This window comes from Cupressus sempervirens, chromosome 11 (genome assembly GCF_028749045.1).
Source record: "Cupressus sempervirens isolate cs-2001-9-10 chromosome 11, ASM2874904v1, whole genome shotgun sequence".
Taxonomy (NCBI): Eukaryota; Viridiplantae; Streptophyta; class Pinopsida; order Cupressales; family Cupressaceae; genus Cupressus; species Cupressus sempervirens.
Genome location: NC_143128.1, coordinates 476,882,289 through 476,907,007, shown reverse-complemented (window position 1 = coordinate 476,907,007; position 24,719 = coordinate 476,882,289). Strand labels below are relative to the sequence as shown.

Here is a 24,719-nt window from a genome sequence, read left to right as displayed (position 1 = left end):
AAATAAGCATAAAATTGTGGAGCTGAAATTAGAACTTTCTTAAAGGAAGACAAGGTTTTGTCTGGACTCTAAAATTTAACTTTTGACCAACAGACTGAGAGGACTTACCCATAATTTTGGCACTATGCTTCATCATCTGTTCAAGATTATATCTATATCTTCAATCTGTGAGCAAAGAGCAAGTTTGATCATTAATTTTAACTGTTTCATGGGGCTCTAATGTTTTCTATTTTATAGCTGACCAACTATTGAAGAATTCATCTACCTCTGATTTTTCTTTGCAAAAGAGACCACTTCTACAGCTTACCATCAGCCTGTTACAAGTCGAATCATCCCAGTCATCACTCTTTAAAACATGTTGATGCCCCTTATCATCTGTCTTGTATAGCCTTAGAATAAATATCAGTTATGCTCATTACACTGTCCAGATTCTCATTAAGACTTACAAATGGCATTTGAGTGCCTTCTTGCCTCTTTGATCTATTACTCATTGACTACATTACACAATGCAAAAGATATCCTTCTCTAGTGACATTTTTTGGATTATTGGTAGACCATTTCCCACCAAAGTGAACATTGTCCAGTATCTCATATGTAACAGCATTGTGAATAAAAAATATTTTCATAAGTTTACCTAGCCACATCATAGCCTGATTCAGCATTCCAAGGCTACAAAAATGATTAAGCAGTGTACTATAGGACACCGTATCTGGGACAAAACCCATTTTAAAAAGTTTTTCTAACAAAGTAAGAACCAGACCAAGGGAATCCTTGCAGAGCCCATCCCAAATTATATTGAAAGTGAATGTGTCTGGAGAAAATCCTGTGGGAACAATTCTCTCAAGGAGATTAAAAGCTAGCTGAGTCATTTTTGTAATGCAAAGACCATTTATCAAAGTATTGTAGGTAATAACATCAGGAGCACAACCACTACATGATATCATGTTCATGATCTCCAAAGCTCGCTTCATATCAGCTGCCTTACAATGAGCATTAATTAAAATATTGTAGGTAAAAATATCAGGGGACAAGCCATTGCTTGGCATGAGGGTACAAAGCTGATTTGTTGTACTTATCATTTCTTGTTTACAAAATCCATTAATGAGAGTATTAAAAATAACAACATTAGGTGCAAGCCCAATTTTTAATCATTTCCTTTTCTAGCCCAATGTCCATCAATCAATGAGCTATAAGTGAAATTGTCAGGAAAAATGTGTCGATTTACCATTTCCGTAAGGAATCTATGTGCCTTCTTTATGTAGCTTATCTTGCAAATCCCGTTCATAAAAGGAGTGTAAGCAATAACATCAGGTGGAATTTCTTTCTTGTCCATTTGTTCCCATAGTTTAAAAGCTTGTTCTACATTACCATTCTTGAGATGTTCATCAATCAATACACTGTGTACAGTTTTGTCACAAATCAAACCTTCTCCAAACATTTCCCTCAAAAGCAAATGTGCCTCCTGTATATTACCTTCCTTGCATAACCCAATTGTAAGAGTAGTATAAGTAATCACATGAGGCAAAATACCACTCTTTACCATATTATCAAATATTTTGAATGCAACACTTGTGCAGGCAACCCTGCAGTGTCCAACAATAATGATATTATACGTAAAAAAATTTGGAGCCAGACCATTTAGAATTAGTTGGTTTAAGAGTCTGACTACTTCTTCTAGCCTGCCAGCTCTACAATGACTTGAAATGAGTTGTAAGTGCACATATCAGGAGGTATGTTCCTTTCAAGTATGTAATGTAATATTTGATTAACTCACTTTTCTCTGCCAAACTTGAAATAACAAGTAATGAGAGTGTTGATCCCTAGAGCAACCTGGCTAATGTTGATAGAGAAATGTGCTTGGACATTGCAGGAGTGGATTGAACTTCAAGAAATTAATTTGGATTGTGTTAGGGATTGAACTGCAGGAGTCCATTGATTAGATTTTGATAGTTTTGTGTTCTATTTTTTGACTCATCAAATTTTTTTGCCTTGCTTTTGGATTACTGGTATTTATGAATATCTTAGGAGGTTGTTATAAGCACTAGTTTGAAAACTCCAGTTAGGGAACAAAGCAAATGAGAAATGTCTACTCCAAAAAAGGGCAAACATTATATAGGGTGCATATAAATATATTCAAAACAAGGCAAGAAATGTCAATCTATAAAACAAAACTTCAACTGGCCTTTGTAACACTGGGAAGGAGACTCTTCAACATTTCCAGCTATTATTTGATCCTTTCATGCCACCTTCTTGTTGAAATCTCTTTCAATGGATCAACTTGGAAGCATTCATGAGCTCTCCTCTGCTACAATCAACCACCAAAGAACCTAAGATGTCAAACCCTACTGGTGCTCACACTGTTAAACCCTTTTGCCGCATACTCTTGGCCACAAATCGCAGTGGTAGAAAATGGTTCAGTGCATGCACGAGTCTTCTCGGCACAATACAATAAGATTAGGGTGGCAAACATAACTTATTTCAATTTTTGGTTAAAGATGAACTCGTGTTGGTCAAAATTTTGACCAACACGGGTTCATCTTTAACCCAAACCCATCACAATTCGACCAAATTGACCCCAAATTATCAGATGGTCGAAATTTTGGTCAAAAATTTGAGTAAAATGTACTAGTGTAGCTACTAGACCATGTTAGGTACCCATGTACATAATGAAAATGAAATCTCTCATAAAGCGAGGAAAGAGGGAAAACCTCATGGGAAAAACCATCCCCCAAAAAAAGAGATAAATAAGGATGCATCGATGGATGGAGTAATCAAGACCCCCCCATTATGACATACATCCATATATATACAAGAAAGAATGGAGAAGGAAAAAACCTCCTATGAGGAAAAAGTCCCCCCCCAAAAAGGAGAAGAAGGAGACAAGGTAGTCCCCCTCAGCTTAAAAGTAGTGTGTCGGTCAGTGAAGAATGCTCCTATGTAGAAGTTGATCCATGACCTCTATATGATGTTCCTCCCCTTTGGAAGAAACAAAGGCAAAGGTACTTATGAGATGCATCCCCTAGATGGAGAAGGAATCTCTATGATGATTGGTATCTCTAAAACTTGTTCAAAAGTCCCTATGTGGATACTGATGATGGCTTCCTCCAAACCTACTGAAGAGAAGAGTAGATCGAACAAGGAAGGAGGTAGAACCTATCTCAGGAAATCAACAATCTTCTCAACTAATGAAGAGACCTCCTATAGATGTTGTAAAGAAGAATCCACAATCATGCCAATCTGGAAGGATTGATCATGCAGAGCATGGAGTTGAGGATAAGAGTGGGCCCTCGCAACAACTGTAGAAGACTCCTGGGCAAAGAGAAGCGAGAAATCATCATAAAAGTCTCCCATGTCTACTGTGTGTGACTCCAAGAATAGAACTAAAATGTCTAGCAAGAAATCATCACCTGGAAGACCATGAGTACCCTACAGTGCTGAAGTACATGAATCTGTCACTGCAGCAAATGATGAAGTATCCACCTCAAATAGAAGATGAATGTCATCAAGAATATCTCCCACATCTTCAATGTGAGACTCCACAAACAACTGTGCAATGTCTGAAAGGAAGTCTTTGCATGAAGGTAGAGTAGGAAGACATAAAGTATCCTACTACACTGATTCAGAAGCATCTATGGCTGAAATAGGATCAGTAGGAGCAACAGGAGTTGGAGGTGTGATCTCATCTGAAGAGGAGTCAGCTACAACTGGTAAAAGAAGATCTTCTAAGAATGGAGGAATAGTTGGATCTCCATAATGCTCCCAAAGATACATCCATAAAACATATGGATCAGATGACTTAATTTTGAAGGTCTTTTTTAGAACTTTATACTCCATATAGTGATAAAGAGTAGGAATAAGGAGGTCAACTTGATCAACAGTATGCTCAAGATTTGGCACATATGGCAGTGCATTGTGTTGAGATAGATATCTGACCATAAGTTGACTCCATTTATGATAGTTGTCTGGTGTCAAGTAGATCAAATCTGACTCTTCCATGATGGACCAATCAAAGAATCCTCCAAAAAAATCAAAGAACCCCCCCTGAAAAAGATGTTGTTGGCACTTGAAAGCCACTTGCCAATTTAGGGCCTACTTATGAAAGTAGTATTTCTATCTACAAAACCTCTAATGTGATTGCAAATATGGAAAGTAGACCAAAAAAATATGCACTTTCAAAAAAAATGGAACCTAATTTGGAGTCCAGATGAGCCCGTACCAAGCATTTTAAGTGGCAAAATTTGAGATTTTGGAGTTGTAGAAAAATTCAAAAATAGAGATCTCAAACCACCTGCACCAATGTGTAGATCACGAGATCTTACCCCAAAACAAAAATAATTGCTCACAAAAAGGAGTCCGTATGAGGAAGATATCGCTATTTGAAAATAGCTGCTGTTGTTATTTTTTCTTAATCACCACCGTGCCTCCAAAAAACAAATGGATCTAGATTTTGCCTCAGATGTTCGATTTGGATGAAACAAAATCTGATCTAGGGGTTTTTGGACCTTCTAAATGTGATTCAAATATCAGATTTGCACCAGCAAGCACCAATCTTCACCTGAAAAAATCTATCCTATGGCCCTATGGCCGAAAAAATTCCACAAAATAATGCAAATCTAAAAAAATAGCAGAGATGCAGATGAAAAAAATGTAGATCTAAAAATTAAATATACAGATCTGAAATGATCATACCAATTTTGTGAATTGGTCCTTTGAGTGCCAGTTTGCAAAAAAAATTTGCCTCATAATCAACTTTGGCCTCAGGTAGGCAGCTTTGTAGCCGATTTTCACCTGTTCAACATTTTAGATGTAATGGCGAGGTCAAATCTGATGTTGGACACTCCCAATTTCTGTGATACTCCAGAGTCAGGCTACGGTGAGGAAGCAAGATGATGGTCTCGAACGACTATTTGATGAGAAAATCTCCAAGTTTCTCTGATACCATGTAAGAATTTGCCCAAGGGAAAAATTCACCTAGGAACTAAGAACTCAAACACAAGCACATAGTAGACCAAAAATAGATATGATCAATTAATCAAAGTATGTCTGAATACATTGCTCTATTCAGAATGTGATGTTGAAACATACTAGGAGTGCCTGTATATAAAGGCCTCTCAGAAGCACCTAGAATGTCTCTAGAAACAACCAAAAGATAAGACAACTAAGCACCTTATCCAACATTCTAGATGAATGGATAAGAATGACAAAGTGTCATATGTGTGTAGAAGATTCCTATGTTGTAGACAATATGTGCTTAAAAGAGGTGCAGACCCTTGTGATGTCAAGACAACTCACAAGAGTGCACAAACTCCTAAGTGTCTCACAAATAAAATAATGCAAAATAATTAAATAATGCATTAACCTAAGTAAACTTAAGTAAGTGTAATAAGTAAATACTTATTTACACCAACAACTATAATGTTATCCTCGGTATGACATGGATGGCTTCACTAGTCGAGTTCACACTCAACCTAGTAAAATTAGAGATGAGGTTTTAGCATTAGGGTAGAACTATTGTACTTAGAGGACTTTTAGGTGGGAGCTATAGAGTAATCTCCTTGAGGAGAATGCAGAGACTGTTTTGGCATGATGATGTAGAGTGGGTGACAGAATGTTTTGAGTATGCCAGCCTCACAGCAACCATAGGTGAAGAGGCATCTAGTAGATATCCAAGAGATACTTGATAGGCATGCTAAAGTTTTTGGTGAGATTCTACATGGAGTTCCTCCTGATAGAGAAATGGAGCTTGTTATTGAACTCGAGGAGGGAGCCAAACTAGTTATGATTACTCCCCATCATCATCCTAAGAAACACAAGGATGAGATAGAAAAGGTGATTAAGGATTTATTGGAGATGGGGCATATCAAGCCTAGTTAGAGCCCCTTTGCTTCAGTAGTAGTATTGGTAAAGAAGAAGGATGGGATGGTGCACATGTTCATTGGTTATAGGGCATTAAATAAGAAGACCATTAAGAATAGATATCACATCCCACAAATAGATGAGTTGATTGATTAGCTGCATGGTGCATTTTTTTATGAAGATTGATTTATAGTTAGGGTATCATCAGATTAGGATCAGGGTGGAGGACATTAAGAAGACAAATTTTTGGTGTCACTATGGCCACTTTGAATTTTTGGTTATGCCATTTAGGCTATCCAATACCCCTACTACGATTCAGAGTTGCATGAATCAGGTATTCAAGGGGCAGCTATCATGACCCCAAATTTAAGGATATATGAATATTTGAATAAACATATTATATAATGATAATAATTAAGAATAACAATAAATAGATAATAATAAATATTATAATTACATTATGAAACCAAAGAACATTATAATGTATTCACATTTGAATATATATAATATTAATAACTAATGATAAAAATAATAAATTGATTAATAGACTGATCAATATAATATATATTAATAATACAAGAATTAATATAAACAATAATACAATATGATATTATATTTATAACAACATATATTTGAATATGTTAGTATAAACATACAATGTTATATAACATATTTAATACTTATATCTTATAAAAATATATATAAATTAATATAGTTATATTAATTAATTAATCAAAAATTTATTAATATAAATATATAATTAATATAATGTAACTATATTATTATTATTATAATGAAAAGATGTGACTCTTATAGTAAAATTATATATATATTGAATCAACTTTGGAGAAGAAGGATCATATCGAAAGATTATCAAAGTAATACGGATGAAAATGGGAAAATATGTGAATGTTCCAAAATGGGGACATCACAAATGGTATCAGAGCCATGATCTTGCCATCCTGTGAAAAATAGTAAATGATCACAGAAGATAGAAGATACATATACTTCAAAGATAGATTATTTAAGAAATATTGGATAAAAAAATTAGTTAAAGAATTCAAATAGGGCTTCATTGCTCATAAAATTCTGTTAGAAGGCATGTTTTTGCAAAGGTGAGAAGTTTCATTTGTATAATTTGGTCGAGAAGGGTAAGACCTATCTCATTAAGAAATATTCAAGTTTTCAGTGGAGCCATGGAAAATTTGGATGTAGACAACATTTCTCTTCAGCATATGGAATTAAATGCGACTCAGTCTTCATTAAGCAACCTGGCAGATAGAGTTGTTAATGTAGATAAGCAAATAATAAAAGTATTGAACAATTACCATTAGATAAGGAAGTGGAAATGTTCTCTTCATTCTGAGCTTGTCCCGGAGGAGCCATGGGTTTGTTATCCCACAAATATTCAAAAGCAAACAATATTGTTATTAAAAGGAGAATAGCGGGTGATTCAACCCTAACGTCAATCCAACAAGTGGAATAGAAGAACTTTGTTAAACTCTCAACAAGAAATCAAAAATTGCAATGGGGTAGTTACCGATTGTAATTTAGATGATAACATTTCATATCAATGATTTCAAGTTGTGGATGCTAAGTTAATATGCCTGATCTATCAAAATCACAACCATAAACTATATCCTCATGATTATTTCATCTAAAAATAGAAATTGGGCTTAATACCAACCTGAATTGAATCATAATAGGAAGATGTCTAAGATGAATGGATCTCTGTAACGTAAATTGGTGCCTTCCAAATGAACTTCTATCCTTATCAAATTATGGGAAACAAAATTTTGAAAATCCCTTGGATGACCACCAGACTTGTGAAAAACTTAAGACATTTCATACAGGTTAAAAAAGAAAAAAAAAAGAAAAAAGGTTGATGAATCATATTACAGTGACATGCCCAAATTATACGTGATGATTAGTAACCATCGACCCTATTTAGATTCATGCTAAACCATTATTATATATAAGAGAAAATAGGGATGTCAGAATCACTTCGATGAAACTAGGCAGTACATTGCCTCCAAGTATTAAGCATTAACACCGAATAGAAATGAAGGGATGAACACCTCATTTAGCATAGCTAGCATTTTCTACTTCTGCCACCGTGGAAAGATCAATGTAAATCAAAGAAGGTTAGGTGAAGAACAACCTCAAAAATGACTACAGGACCACCAGTTATACATGGATTCCTTCAATAGTAAATGAAAAATAAGATCATTACATGGATGCCATCAAAGGTAGCAGGTGCACACAATTAATTCTATCAAATTGGTAATGAATGGTAGGACCCAAACCTCCATGAATCAATACTCATTTAAGATAACATTTAAGCTTCAAGCTCAAGGTTTCAAAGTCGCTTTGGGAAAATTTCTTCATCCACCTCATATCAGGGTTGATATGTGTATTTCAACCTTTCTTTCATTATCATTTTTTATTGTATTTATTGATTAAATTATAGCTCACTGCGTATTCTTTTCAAGTAGCGATCTACACCTTTCTGTGTTTGGAATTTAATGTGGAACATGCAGAATCTTTTGAATTTGGGATATTCCATTGGATTTAAAGGGCTATTAGACTTCACTGCTTAAGATTATTGGTCAAAGGGTACAATTAGGTACCCACAATCTCTGCATAAATGGACGAGATGCCTAGTACTATCTACAGTACAACAGAGGGCTCTACTGAATCCACTTTTAGGAGGAATGGTAAGAGTTAGGGTACTGATTCCTTTAAAGGTAAGAGTTAAGGTAAATATATATTTTGTATTGTTTAAAGTTTTCTTTTACATTATGATGAAATATCAGTTTTATTATAGACTATTTAAGTTTATTATAAAATATATGATCTATACATACAAATATATATATGGTAGTTTATGAGAAAGATATTACCAAAAATAACATATTGGGCAGTGACATCATGTCCTTCCATTAAGAAGGTTTTAAAAAAATAGTATATTCCTTTGAAGGGTACATGAGCGGTTTGGATAATTGAAGAATATTAGGTATAAAGAGGAAGACCTTAAGTGGATATGAAGATTACTTTGTATTCCTAAATCACTACTTCAATAGATAGAGGTAATGAGGTAAGTTATATATTTTATGCTTTATGAAATAAATTGTTACTGTCTTTCTTATTGATACATTTTGTTATTGTGAAAAATATTGAATGGTCTATCAATGATTCTAATTACAAAGAAATGAAATCAGATTATATGAAAAATGAAATATAAATGAAAAATATGAAATTGTAAGTTTTTTTAATTAACGTAATCATAAAGGTGTAAAATTGATTATTTGAGAAATGATTTAGGGATTTCAAGTAGCTTTCCTATGGAGTCTACAAACAAGGAAGGTCTATAAGACGCCTTATTGTAGTACTAGTTAAGGGAAAGCCTATATAGAAACCCTTTTGTATATAACTTTCCTATGGGGTCTACAATTAAGGGAGGTTTGTTAAGACACCTTATTGTAGAATCAGTTAAGGGAAAGATCATATTTAACTTTCCTATGGGGTCTGCAATTAAAGGAGGTCTGTTAAGACACTTTATTGTAGTATCAGTTAAGGGAAAGACCATGTTTAACTTTCCTATGGGGTCTGCAATTAAGGGAGTTCTGTTAAGACACCTTATTGAAGTATTAGTTAAGGGAAAGGCCATATTTAACTTTCCTATGGGGTCTGCAATTAAGGAGGTCTGTTAAGACACCTTATTGTAGTATCAGTTAAGGGAAAGGCCATATTTAACTTTCCTATGGGGTCTGCAATTAAGGGAGGTCTGTTAAGACACCTTATTGTAGTATCAGTTAAGGGAAAGGCCATATTTAACTTTCCTATGGGGTCTGCAATTAAGGGAGGTCTGTTAAGACACCTTATTGTAGTATCAGTTAAGGGAAAGGCCATATTTAACTTTCCTATGGGGTCTGCAATTAAGGGAGGTCTGTTAAGACACCTTATTGTAGTATCAGTTAAGGGAAAGACTATAAGGACATCTATCCTTCCTATGGAGTCTACAATCAGGGAAGAGCTGCTATGATACCCTATTGCATTACTAGTTAAGGGGAAGATAGTAAGGGAATCCCACCACTTTCCTATGGAGTCTACAATTAGGGGAGAACACCCTATTGTAGTACTAGTTAAGGGGAAGATAGTAAGGGCACTCTATCAACTTTCCTATGGAGTTTGCAATCAAGGGAGAGTGGTTAGGACACCCTATTGTAGTGCTAGTTAAGGGAAATATAGTGATGATTCCTTGTCACAAGAACTTTTCTAGCGAAACAAGCAATCCACTAAGTAGACCACCTCGTGTGGATGCCTACACCTACCATCGGGGCCAAGGGGGCCAATGTTCCGCTCTTGGGCTTAGCATGGATTTGGCTTGGATTAACTTATATCATTCAAATTTCTTTGAAGTTTATATATATGCATATACTGATGCTTAATTTGTGGTTGCAAGGTTATAAGTCTAATGAAGAAGTATAATCATTGTGCATTATTAATTTTAGTATCTAATCAAGGTTATGTATGATGTGTCTACATCGTGTCTACTTCGTGTCTTCATGCATCAATGTGTATGCTTCGTGTTTTCTTCGTATCTTCATACATTCATATGTATACTTTGCATTCAAATGCATACTACATGTGTGACTCTTTATAGAATAGAATAAAGTAATCTTATAAGTAAAAATTTGAATGGGATCTAGTAGTCAATTTGTTATATAAGCTGAAACAAATATGAAAATGATTATTGCTTGAGGACAAGCAAATTTGAGAGGGGCGGACTTGTCATGACCCCAAAGATATATGAATATTTGAATAAACATATTATATAATGATAATAATTAAGAATAACAATAAATAGATAATAATAAATATTATAATTACATTATGAAACCAAAGAACATTATAATGTATTCACATTTGAATATATATAATATTAATAACTAATGATAAAAATAATAAATTGATTAATAGACTGATCAATATAATATATATTAATAATACAAGAATTAATATAAACAATACTACAATATGATATTATATTTATAACAACATATATTTGAATATGTTAGTATAAACATACAATGTTATATAACATATTTAATACTTATATCTTATAAAAATATATATAAATTAATATAGTTATATTAATTAATTAATCAAAAATTTATTAATATAAATATATAATTAATATAATGTAACTATATTATTATTATTATAATGAAAAGACGTGACTCTTATGGTAAAATTATATATATATTGAATCAACTTTGGAGAAGAAGGATCATATCGAAAGATTATCAAAGTAATATGGATGAAAATGGGAAAATATGTGAATGTTCCAAAATGGGGACATCACAGCAGCTTAGGAGATTTTTCTTAAATTTTTTAATGACATTTTGGTCTTTAGTAAGACTTGAGAGGAGCATTTACAACATCTTGAGATGGTGTTATCCATTTTGGAGAAAGAGTCACTATATGCCAAGGAATCTAAGTACAAGTTTGGGTTGACTGAGTTACTATACCTTGGGCATATCATCAGCGTAGATGGAGTTCAAGTAGATCCCAAAAAGATTAGAGCTATTATTGATTGGCCTACTCCTACAAACCTTACATAGCTTAAGGGGTTTTTTGGCTTTTGTGGGTTTTATAGGAGATTTATTAAGGGATTTTCGCAAATCATTGCACCCTTGACTGATCTTATGAGGAAAGGGGCCTTTACATGGATAGGGGCAGCTCAGAGGTGCTTCGATCATTTCAAGAAGGTGATGTCATCATGTCTAGTATTAGCTCTACCAGACTTCACGAAGCCATTTAAGATTCATTGTGATGCATCAAGTGATGGGATTAGAGCAGTCTTGATGTAAGAGAAGCATCCCATTGCTTTTTAGAGTAGGAAGCTCTGTGGAGTGGAGAGGAGCTATTCAATCCATGATTGGAATGTTGGCTATTATGCATGTATTGACCATGTTTCAATTCTGCCTAGTTGGGGGGAAGTTTGTTATCAAGATTGATCACAACAACATCAAATACTACATGAGTCAATGAGATTTGAATGATAGAAAATAGAAGTGGATTACAAAGTTGTAGGTTTATGACTTTGACATTGAGTTTTTCAAAGGGAAGAAGAATGTGGTGGAAGATACTTTATCCAAGAGACCTCATATTTGTGCTCCAACTGAGATTATAGGAGATTGAAGAAATAAGATTATAGCAAAGTATGTGAGAGACACTTGGGCTTTTGGAGTGACTTGATGCATCATACAAGATGATCATTATGTGGTGATGGATGAATTGATCAAGTTCCAGGGTAGGATACATTTGATTCCTTCATCATAGTTTAGGAAGGTAATACTAAAGGCACTTCATGATGCACCTATAGCTAGACATCCAAGGGTCTTTAAGACCTATAGGTAGATTCATGAGTGGTTCACATGGAAAGGGCTCAAGGATGATATTCAAAAGCATGTTAGGGAGTGTGCAATTTGTCAGTAGAATAAGGGAGAGAACAAATATCCTTTAGGGTTGTTACAACCTTTTCCCATTTTAGATAGGAAATGGGAAAGTATTTCTATGGACTTCATCACCAGGTTACCATGAGCACATGGGAGATATTACATCTATGTGGTAGTTGACTGCCTAATGAAGTTTGCTCACTTATTTGTTATTCCATCCACTTACACAGCAACACAGGTGGTTGATATTTTCTTCAAAGAGATATTTAGGTTACATGGGCTACCTAGTTCCATTGTCAGTGATCAAGATAGTAAATTTATGAGTGCTTTTTAGCAGGAATTGTTTGGGTTGTGTGGTACAAATCTTACACCTAGCACTAGTTATTGTTGTGGTGTCCACAACACACACCCCATTCCTCACTAGGAATGGGGACCCCCTACTTTTTTCGACTCCCGGACTCACAATTCGAGTCAGGAGAAGAATTTTTGTTTAAAAGTTGAGTCCAAAAATTTTTTAAAAATCAAAAATTGAAAAACACAAAAAAAAAAATTGAAAATCACAAAAAAAATAAAAATAAAAATAAATAATAATAATATAAAAAGAAAAAATTGAAAAATCACAAAAAAAAAAAAAGAGAGCTGAAAAAAAAAGTGCCATGCGCTTGTGCAACCCGCGCGCTATGCGCCTGCACACTCATGCGCACGCGAGCCTCGCGCCTCGTGCCCGCAAAGGGGCATGGAGCGTATACAAAAAGTGATCTAAAACCTCATTTGAGAAAAACCCAAAAATCATTTTCAAAATTGAGAACTTTGATTTTTTGGCGAATTGAGCTCCGCATTTTCATGTAGCTCCACAATTTAGAGGTGTACCGACAGTTAACTGCCAGTTCCAAAAATAACACTTTCCATGCATTGGGAGCACATTCTAATGGCAAGTTAACTCTAACCCACATCAAGTGAAGGGCTAGTTTCTATTTTTGGTGTCACCATGCACTTCTACTTCGACTGATGGCTTCCTCCTACTTTCTCTCTCATGCTTTCATTGTTTTCAACATGTAAAGGGCTCATGCATCTAATTAATGAATAAAATATGGATGGAGTCCCTCTAAGCACCAGTTAGATTACCAGTTTGTATATATTTAGTTTGTTTTAATGTTTTAAAAAACATTTTATTGCATTAAGATATCTCTCACTCTCAACACAAATTGAGGAGACGATTTCTTATAAATACCCCATTGTAAAATGTAAAGACGGCCGCCGTTCTTATGCAATAAAATTATGCTTTTGGTGCTAGCATTTGGAGTGTTGTTATTCTTGCCTAAATGTGTCATTATTTTGTGGATTTTATTCATGAGATTGTGATTGAGCCAAAGGTTTATTGCGTTGTTTTTGGTTGTGCGATCTTTTAGTTCTAGTGTTTGCTACAGATATATGAATTCTGTTGACATAACGAGCTTGAGAAGAGATCACCTAATTGTGTCTACATAGCTTTTTGTCTCACATGAGCGCAGTTTTCATGGCCTTGTGATTTGATGAAGAGTGAAACATCATTCGATTTGTTATAGATTCTCACCGACGATTGCATCAGTGGATTCTAGGAAGTGTTGCTCCTATTTTCATTGGTTTCCTACTGATTTCTTCAAAGGTTTAACTCATAGCGTGTTGTGTTCTGTAGCTTATGTCCATTTAGGAATTTCAATTTCAAGTTATTTGATTTCATGTTATTTGCTTTTAGTTTTGTTATTTGCTTTGCTAACCCCCCTATTAGAATAGGACCTCATAGTAGCTGCATTGTTAGAGTTGCATTCATTGAAAAATAGAAAATACAAATATATTGTTCATTTGGTGTGATATTTTGAGATAGCGAACAGATTTTAATTGATTCCAAGGTAAAAGAGTTTTTGGAACCAGCAAAGGCCTCCTCGTGAACATTCACATTTATCTTCTACTGAGCAGATTTTGGTACATCGCAAGACAAACACTGAACCTTGGAGTGAGTCCTTAAAAAGATTTGCTTTTCAAGAGAGGAATTACACTATGGATTCCTATCATTAACCTCGTGCAAAATGAATGCCCAACAATTATCATCCACAAACAAATGGGCAGACAAAGATTGTGAATAAATGGGTGAAAGAATATCTACGAAACTATGTGACTACACAATAGAGAGCTTAGGTCAAATGGCTACATATGGGAGAGTACTATTATAACACCACTTATCATATGTCCATCAAGATGACTATATTCATGGCACTATATGGTTATGAAGCACCTAGATCCATGGATCTATTTTTCGGGGATAGTAGAGTGTCCAAAACCAAAAACTTCTTATAGAATAGTTAGGATATTTTGAAGGTGCTCAGGGAGAATATACAATAGGCCCAAAATTAACAAAAATTGTATGTTGATTAGAATCAGATAGAGCACAATTTTGAGGTTGGGGATATGGTTTACTTGAGGCTACAACCATACAGACAGTCATCACTCAAGAAGGGTGGAGCAAAGAAGTTGAAGCCTAGGTTTTATGGTCCCTAAACAGTAATTCGCAAGGTGGGTGAGGTTGCCTATGAGATTGAGCTTCCAGAGGGTAGTCAAGTGCATAATGTGTTTCATGTGTTGAGGCTTAAGAAAGCCATCAGTCAAAGAGTTGTGCCTTCCACAAATTTTCCACCATTAGATGAGGAGGGGAAGCTTGTATTGATTCCTGAGGCTATTCTAGATACCAAGGAAAAGACTCTATAGAACATGGTGATTAAAGAATATTTAGTCAGATGGAGAGACCTGCCAAAGGAAGATGCTACTTGGGAGAGTGAGCAATTGTTACAACAAACAGGACTGAGATTGCTTGAGGACAAGCAATTTCGAGGGGGGTGGACTATAATGACCTCACTTTAGTAGTTGTCCAATTGTGTGACCGTTAGCCTTTTCTTTTCTTTTATTTATCCCACATTACTTGTGAAAAGTGTTCGACCCTATGAAGTATAAGTAAAAGGAGAGCTTGTGGCTATTATTAGGTAGGTTGAATATGAGAAGAAAATGGATGTGTGAGTTACAAATTTGTTATTGGCATTAGAGGACATCTATCCTCTCTTGTGACATTCTAGACATCATTCCCTTGGGGTTTGGCCTTTGGAATTCATTGCTATCAGCTTCATTAACAGACAACTTGGGCACACTTATAGCTACAAGCAGATTGGGTGTTTTCTCATATCATTCTCACTCCTTGTCTGATACTTATGCCATTGTGAAGGGATGATTTTATGTAATGTTATGTTTTTGGGGCATCTTCAGATTTAACATTCTTATTTTATAATTTGATAATATTTCTTATGTTTCTATATGCTATATGAATCTCTTTTAAGTTTACCTCATTTATCCCTTGCTCTATGAGCAAAGGGTCTCACCGTACCATTAAATAGTATCTCTTTTATCTTCTCCCGTACTTATGAATTCGTTCACCTATAGTGGGTCCCATTAAATAACATGGCATAGGAAAGGTTGCGATAGTTTTCTCTCAAATTGCCATTCTTTAGGTTTCCTTATGAACATTCTCCCTCTTTGTTATCTTTCTTTTATATTCATCTACTCTAACTGATGTTCGAGCTCTTTTACATATGCTCATCTATCACACTATTGTAGGATCGTAGTGCCCTTCTTACATTTTATCTTACACATCTTCTACTTCTTTAATTAAGAATCATTTTATTTGTCCTTTCTATCTTGTGGACAATACACCCAATAAAGGGTACATTTGTACTAAGCCTATGTATGTTTCCAGCATATGGACGAGGTTTCATTATTCCTTCCAGTCAACTTTGATGGTTCAAATATCATACATAATGGTTTGGATTATCACAACATCTTCCTGTGATTATCTATTCTAGTATTCCATCTACTCACAGTTTCTCATCGCTAATCATTATGACCAATAATGTTTATATGACCATTCTATCATAGATTTGTTGTCTTTGATTGTAATGACCCTAGCTAATAAAGGTCACTAAATCCCAACAATGTACTGTGGCAATTCGTCAAATAGTTTGCAAACAGGCTCTGATACCACTGTAATGACCCTAGCTAATAAAGGTCACTAAATCCCAACAATGTACTGTGGCAATTCGTCAAATAGTTTGCAAACAAGCTCTGATACCACTGAAATATCACCACTGAAATATCCCCGATCTGGTTATAACTTTGACATTTTGTTGAGCACTTGGCAAACAAACTAACCCGAATGAAAGTATTGCTTTGTGCAAGTTTTTATAGTTTTTGAACAATGTTAGATGCAAATAGGCAAGCCACAACTGATATGCCAAATACTGAGATTAAATGAATCAGGCTGCAATAAATTGCTCTTGATGGCCAATTTACAATAAGAGATCATCATTCTATTATGAGTTATCTACAATAAAACTTCAATCGACAACTCTAATTCCTTTATTAAATACACAACAAATTACAGTTTCAAATGCAAAGAACCTGATTCCAAAAGTTTGCAGCAGACCACGTCTCTATCAATCCTCTTTAGCTTCGAAACTTAGGAGATCACAGTCTGAGAAGAAAGTCTCCACAGCCAACCAAGAAGAATTCCCTTATAGCCAATTGCACCCAGTATGCAATACCCTCAGTTGCTAATATAAGACGATCAGCTTCAGCAATCAATGTTGCCTCCCAACCATAGTAATCACAGCCCAAAGAAGACAACAATCTCGAAAATCTGTACTTCCCAGACTTTGGAAGGAATGTCGATGCCGTCAACTTATCATAATGGCTGTTTGGGGCCCACTGCCCAAATGCCTCTGCAGCTGCACCCGTACCGTGGATCTGCTGGTTCCGCAGGTGTCTAAGGTGTGGCTAGTTTGCAAGGTTTCTTAAAATTGCTTCCGCTCTCTGTTCTGCTAATTATGACAATTGCTCCAAATCTCTGTGGTAGCCGGTTTTTTGAAAATGCTCCTGTTGAAGTAGACCGCCAAGAGCCTTGGATGGATCAACCCCAAATCCTCCACTCAATTGCATCATTCGTTGCGTATCGTCTAGGGTATTTTCTTCTCCTAGGATCAAGCTAAACACATAGCCGACATCCACTGTGCTCAAATCAATGATGTTGGTCCAGACTGGATCGAATGGAGATCAGATGCGTTCTTATTTGTTGGTAGAAATCGCCAATCTTTCGACTGGAATCCCAGTTTGAGTTTATAACTCTTTGCCCAAAATCTCCGGTTGATGGATTCACAGTCTACCCTCGATCAGATCCCCTTTGGTCTGCGATCTTCTACAAATTTGCACCTTTTGCTGAGATGCCACTCCTGACCTGGATTAAGCCGCAGAGCACACATAGGATTGGGTAATGAATTTGACTTCACAATCTGCTAGGGCCGTTTCCTTTGTTCACAAACTGCCGCTGCTTGGCCAGAATTCGGGAGTTGTTTCTAATTCAACTCTGCTTCCGTCTACAGCGATCTTTTAAATGAAAATCCAAACCTTCTGTTTCTATGTCACAACTGATGTAGATTGATCCGTCTAGGTACAGGGAAAACTATGCGGCCATTCTCGTGCAAATTCAACCAGATATGGGAAAATGTGCTTCTAACTTCCCTTCGAATCTCTCCAGTTCTGCAATTAGTTAATCCCTTCCTAACTAAACCTCCAATGATCAATGAATTGCAAGATTTGGCCTTAGGCCACAGATTTTGTTCCTGATGAAATGACTGCAGCGTCACCTCCAATCTGCAATAATTCGGATGATATTTCACACCCTCAAAATCGCGTACCAATTGAGAGTTATCGTTCTCAATGGCCAACTGTGACAATTGTAGAAACCCTAGGTTCCACAATGCACCCGTGATTGAATCACAATCTGAAACACAAAGAGAGATAATCAACTGCCTGATTCGAATGGAGCCCCGGGGTGCCTATTTATTCTTTTCCCTCCATCCTCTCCAGAGACTTCTAGAACCTTTTTGATCTTATCCCTCTAGTGACTTTATTAAATATTTTCCAAGTCACTTTATTAAATACAAGGTCATCTTTTAATATTTATTTATTTAATTAAAATAACTAATTAGTCGTCCTTGGACAACCATTAATTAAATTAATTAAATCGAACTGTCACCAAAAATTGGGGACATGACAGTCCGCCCTTCCTGAAATTGCTTGTCCCCAAGCAATGGTTGAACCATGACCCAATCAGTCTGCCTGGATCCCAAACATAAATTTGTGTATCATCCCAATCCGCATCATACTCCCGTGGAGAAATCATCAATACCAGTAACTGAGAAACTATACTCAACATCCAAACAACTGACACTTCTGATGAAATCATCTAAAAACCAACTGTAGATGCCAGTAGAAGAAACCATTTTGCGGAACTCAAGCCAACTGAAACATCAACTCTATCAAAACTCAAGCCCTCGTCAGAATGACACTTGCACCCAACTGCATTGTAGATATGACAACAGCCATAGGTATCTGAATCACTGCCATTAAATCCAATCTCTAAAAAACTGCTCCGGGTGTGTCGATGCTGCAGGCTGAGTAACTTGCTATTACCAATTTTATTTTCAAAAAATGGTGCCAATCTATCCCCTAATGGATGGTAAGAAACTGGAGCCAATCTACATCTGCGTGAAATAAAATCTTCTACCTCTGTGTCAAAAGAGAAATGATGAGCGTACCCTACCGTATAATGCCGGTAAGAACCTCCAAACTCTGCTACTGGCTCATCATCACTGAATTGGGAATCAACAGATGGCTCCATTTTCTGACTCCAAGTGACTGTAGGCTGGCTAGGATCCCGTGCATTCTGCTCAACAAACCCCTCCTCAAGATCCCTGTGAGGTAGCATAGTAGAAAGGACCCCTATAATCTTCTCAACCAATCTGCAAATAACACTAGTATCTTGGATGAGAACACCCTCTGTCACCTTATGCGAGTCCAAATGAACACATGCACTATCCAGCAAATACTCCATGAACGGTTCAGTGCAGTAAAAATTATATGAGGAAGCATTAACATACTCCCCTTTACACCACAACTGGTCCTCCTGTAAGGATGGCGTACTCAATTGTACCACACTATCAACTATCTGAGTAGAATCAACCTGGAGACTTGACTCTACCGGTATCCCAAACTCATTAAGACCAACTTCTTCCAAACCCTGAATATGTGTGTCAGTCTCAACAATAAGCTCCTCAAAAGCAACTGTAGGAGTGAACTTACCGTCATCTACCTCAGTAGTCAAATGAACTGGGTCTGTGGCTGGTTTTGACCGCAAATGCTCCAACTCCACGGTCACCTCCTTCAACTGAAACTGCGACTTCTGTAGATCTCGCTGTGTGTCCTCTAATGCTTCAGTAGTCGCTATGAGCTCTTGGGAAAGCTCACTCACCTCCTCTTCACGATCCAAGAGTGCCTCATAGGCTGTACTTCCCCACTTAACCAAGTGATCACGGTCGGCTACCAATCGTAAATAATCCTGCTTTAAAATCCGAACAGCTTCACGCAAGGCATGAATCTCTGCCAAAGAAAAGTAACCATGACTGGACTCATCTGTCATAGAAGAACCCCAACCAGTAACGGCCAACAAATGACGAGCAGTATCAAAATGCTCACAAGCGATAGTAATGTCTCGCTCACTAACTTTCAACTGGCTAACCACATGATGGCTCTGGCTAGATTGTCCTCTATAAACTCCCTCTGACACATTGTCTGGAGGAATGTCTTCAAAGATATTGGTCTCTGGATTATTACCATCTATATTTTTCGAATCAACTTCAAAACTCATATCAACATCCAGAGTGTCAAAATCTGTAGTCCTGCTGTCTAACGCCTCTGTACCCAAAGAAATTGTCAAAGAAGCTATGTCTTCAAAACTATCCATCTCATTCTCCTGGATGTCATCAAGGTCAAAACGATCCTGGGACTCATCTGTACATGCTTCCAAATATGAAAAACCTTCAACACTTTCCAGCAAGGATGGTCGACTGGAAATATGAACCAAACCCAACAACGGTGCATAAAAACTAATACCAACATCGGATGTTCTGCTGGCACAAGGAAAGATAACACCGTATATTCTGCTAATCAAATCCATGATAGTACTCAAACAATCATGGCTATCATAAAGTGCTAAAGATCTTCGGTTGACTGAATCCCAAATGCTGCTGAAACATTCCCGAATCCATATGCAAGAAACAACTGGTAACTCAAGAAAACTACTTACCTGAGTAATGTGACCAATACCAGCTAACTTCACATACCTGTCTGCCATTGTCCTTGTATCCTGGATGTGAATGCAAGATGAACTCGTAGCATTATCAGCTACCATATATGATTCGTCAAATGTAGAAAGCTGAGTGTTAGACGTACCAGATGAAATTAAACTTAGCTCCATGCCATGCTCATTCTCATGTCTCTCCCAGTCCTGTAATGCCAAAGTTTCTCGAGTGTCCTCAAGCTCGCAAGAAAGCTTGACAACTTCCTCCTCCTTCCTCCTCAAGGCATCTGAATAGTCTTTGGTAAGGCTAAGAAGATGATCACGGTCTGATAGAAGATGCAAATAGCTCAGCTTCGTCGTCCCCATTCCTTCACCAATTGCATGTAAGTCACAGCAGGAAGAATTTGCCTGAACTCCCTTATATCTTCCTCGTAACTGAATCATCTGGATGTGTTCTTCTAACATCTCTCGCATCTTGTCATGATGAGATAAAGAAGCCACAATACTATCTTTGCTTGCCTTCAGCTGGCTAGACAAATCTTGTGAAGTACTTCCATTCTCATCCTCATGTGACGAAGCATCTAACTGAGCCTGGTACTCTCTGTCAGCAAAATAAATGCTTAATGTCTGCTCATTTCCACCAGGTATCTCATTATCATGAACAATGACATCTTCATCATCATCTGAACTCACTTCACTATAATCATTGCTTGTCGGAACCAAACTACCTTGAGTACATGAGACATCACCTTCGGGAAACTCGTATTCAACTGTCTCAACTTGAGTGTCAAGTTGACAGTTACTATCCATCAGAGTAATGTCCTTCACCGCTTCTTCCTGTGACCGAACTGAAGCCTCTGACTGGTTGCACACTTGTTTCTCGAACTCCTCATTAAGGTTCCTCGTAACATCTCTCATTGTATCTGTCAACTCTTCGTGAGAAGATTTGCCAAAATGAAATCCAGTTGATTTATTCACCTTAGCTGGGACGGACAGCCTGTCAAGCATACGGTGGTGTTTAACCAACAGTTCAGACATGTTATGTTTGATTATTCTGAGCTCATCCTGAATGTCTGAATAGTCCTCCTTTCCACAATTCCGACTCTGAATACTGCGTCTATTACTTGTCCGAGATTGTGTCCTTGGAGACTTTGTGTTGTACATGTCCATCTTGGTTGAAGTAGAGTGCTGATCACTCATGTAAGTCAGTTCTCACCCCACAGGATGGCAAGAAAACCGCTCTGATACCACTGTAATGACCCTAGCTAATAAAGGTCACTAAATCCCAACAATGTACTGTGGCAATTCGTCAAATAGTTTGCAAACAGGCTCTGATACCACTGTAATGACCCTAGCTAATAAAAGTCACTAAATCCCAACAATGTACTGTGGCAATTCGTCAAATAGTTTGCAAACAGGCTCTGATACCACTGAAATATCCCCGATCTGGTTATAACTTTGACAAACACTGATTTCTTCACCATTCAATTGTTGACATTTTGTTGAGCACTTGGCAAACAAACTCAACCCGAATGAAAGTATTGCTTTGTGCAAGTTTTTATAGTTTTTGAACAATGTTAGATGCAAATAGGCAAGCCACAACTGATATGCCAAATACTGAGATTAAATGAATCAGGCTGCAATAAATTTCTCTTGATGGCCAATTTACAATAAGAGATCATCATTCTATTATGAGTTATCTACAATAAAACTTCAATCGAAAACTCTAATTCCTTTATTAAATGCACAACAAATTACAGTTTCAAATGCAAAGAACCTGATTCCAAAAGTTTGCAGCAGACCACGTCTCTATCAATCCTCTTTAGCTTCGAAACTTAGGAGATCACAATCTGAGAAGAAAGTCTCCACAGCCAACCAAGAAGAATGCCCTTATAGCCAATTGCACTCAGTATGCAATACCCTCAGTTGCTAATATAAGACGATCAGCTTCAGCAATCAATGTTGCCTCCCAACCACAGTAATCACAGCCCAAAGAAGACAACAATCTCGAAAATCTGTACTTCCCAGACTTTGGAAGGAATGCCGATGCCGTCAACTTATCATAATGGCTGTTTGGGGCCCACTGCCCAAATGCCTCTGCAGCTGCACCCGTACCGTGGATCTGCTGGTTCCGCAGGTGTCTAAGGTGTGGCTAGTTTGCAAGGTTTCTTAAAATTGCTTCCGCTCTCTGTTCTGCTGATTATGACAATTGCTCCAAATCTCTGTGGTAGCCGGTTTTTTGAAAATGCTCCTGTTGAAGTAGACCGCCAAGAGCCTTGGATGGATCAACCCCAAATCCTCCACTCAATTGCATCATTCGTTGCGTATCGTCTAGGGCATTTTCTTCTCCTAGGATCAAGCTAAACACATAGCCGACATCCACTGTGCTCAAATCAATGATGCTGGTCCAGAGTGGATCAAATGGAGATCAGATGCGTTCTTATTTGTTGGTAGAAATCGCCAATCTTTCGACTGGAATCCCAGTTCGAGTTTATAACTCTTTGCCCAAAATCTCCGGTTGATGGATTCACAGTCTGCCCTCGATCAGATCCCCTTTGGTTTGCGATCTTCTACAAATTTGCACCTTTTGCTGAGATGCCGCTCCTGACCTGGATTAAGCCGCAGAGCACACATAGGATTGGGTAATGAATTTGACTTCACAATCTGCTAGGGCCGTTTCCTTTGTTCACAAATTGCCGCTGCTTGGCCGGAATTCGGGAGTTGTTTCTAATTCAACTCTTCTTCCGTCTACAGCGATCTTTTAAATGAAAATCCAAACCTTCTGTTGCTATGTCACAACTGATGTAGATTGAGCCGTCTAGGTATAGGGAAAACTATGCGGCCATTCTCGTGCAAATTCAACCAGATATGGGAAAATGTGCTTCTAACTTCCCTTCGAATCTCTCCAGTTCTGCAATTAGTTAATCCCTTCCTAACTAAACCTCCAATGATCAATGAATCGCAAGATTTGGCCTTAGGCCACAGATTTTGTTCCTGATGAAATGACTGCAGCGTCACCTCCAATCTGCAATAATTCGGATGATATTTCACACCCTCAAAATCGCGTACCAATTGAGAGTTATCGTTCTCAATGGCCAACTGTGACAATTGTAGAAACCCTAGGTTCCACAATGCACCCGTGATTGAATCACAATCTGAAACACAAAGAGAGATAATCAACTGCCTAATTCGAATGGAGCCTCGGGGTGCCTATTTATTCTTTTCCCTCCATCCTCTCCAAAGACTTCTAGAACCTTTTTGATCTTATCCCTCTAGTGACTTTATTAAATATTTTCCAAGTCACTTTATTAAATACAAGGTCATCTTTTAATATTTATTTATTTAATTAAAATAACTAATTAGTCGTCCTTGGACAACCATTAATTAAATTAATTAAATCGAAATGTCACCAAAAATTGGGGACATGACATTGATTAATGTAGCAATCAACTTTTCATAATTATCAGAATCCTGCATGTAATAATTGATATTGCCATATGAATCTGCAAGGAGCGATCGCTTTGATCAAAGATTTCTAGTTTCAATATAGTATTCTCCTTATGTTCCATCCATGTTTCATCTTTCTCTTCCAAAACCTAATAATGAAATGGCTTGCATACAGGGACAGTACCCATGGCAGTCCTTTTGCGCAGGGCTCTTCCACTATACTCTGTGATGCCAAACCATAGGTAAATGTTGATCTCGCTGTTGCAAATCCTCCACCATCTGTGATGGAAATTATTTATCACATCCTTTTTATAAAAAAAAATTCATTCGCAACCTCCTTACAAACTCAATTGACTGGTCCTTCAATTCATTGCCTACAGGTTTGTCCAAATTTATAGTTAAACACGAAGATCTAGTCCTTTAACCTTCACCATTTACATGTGCCCATATTTCTCCATCTACCCAGTAGCTGCTATCAACAATGGTATCTTCATCAAACAAAACCATGAATGCAATGGGAGAAGAGAGCAATGTGATGTCCCCTTCTAGCTAGAGACATCACTTTAGCTAGTGATTAGCCTATCAGAGACCCTCGTAGGCTAATAAGATTGGATAGAGGGTCACCTTGGTGTGGAGATTCTCCAAGGACCAAAGCAGAGTACTCTTCTGGGTTGCCAGAGTTTGTTTATGATGAGTTTTCCTTTGAGTTTGGCTTGGTCAGGCTATTTTTAGCAGTT

The 24,719-nt window shown here is 37.0% G+C and overlaps 1 pseudogene; it reads right to left on the bottom strand.

Annotated features, from left to right (window-relative positions):
• Positions 1–371: 371 nt before the first annotated feature.
• LOC149530446 (uncharacterized) lies at positions 372–24,489 on the bottom strand (annotated as a pseudogene).
• Positions 24,490–24,719: the final 230 nt, after the last annotated feature.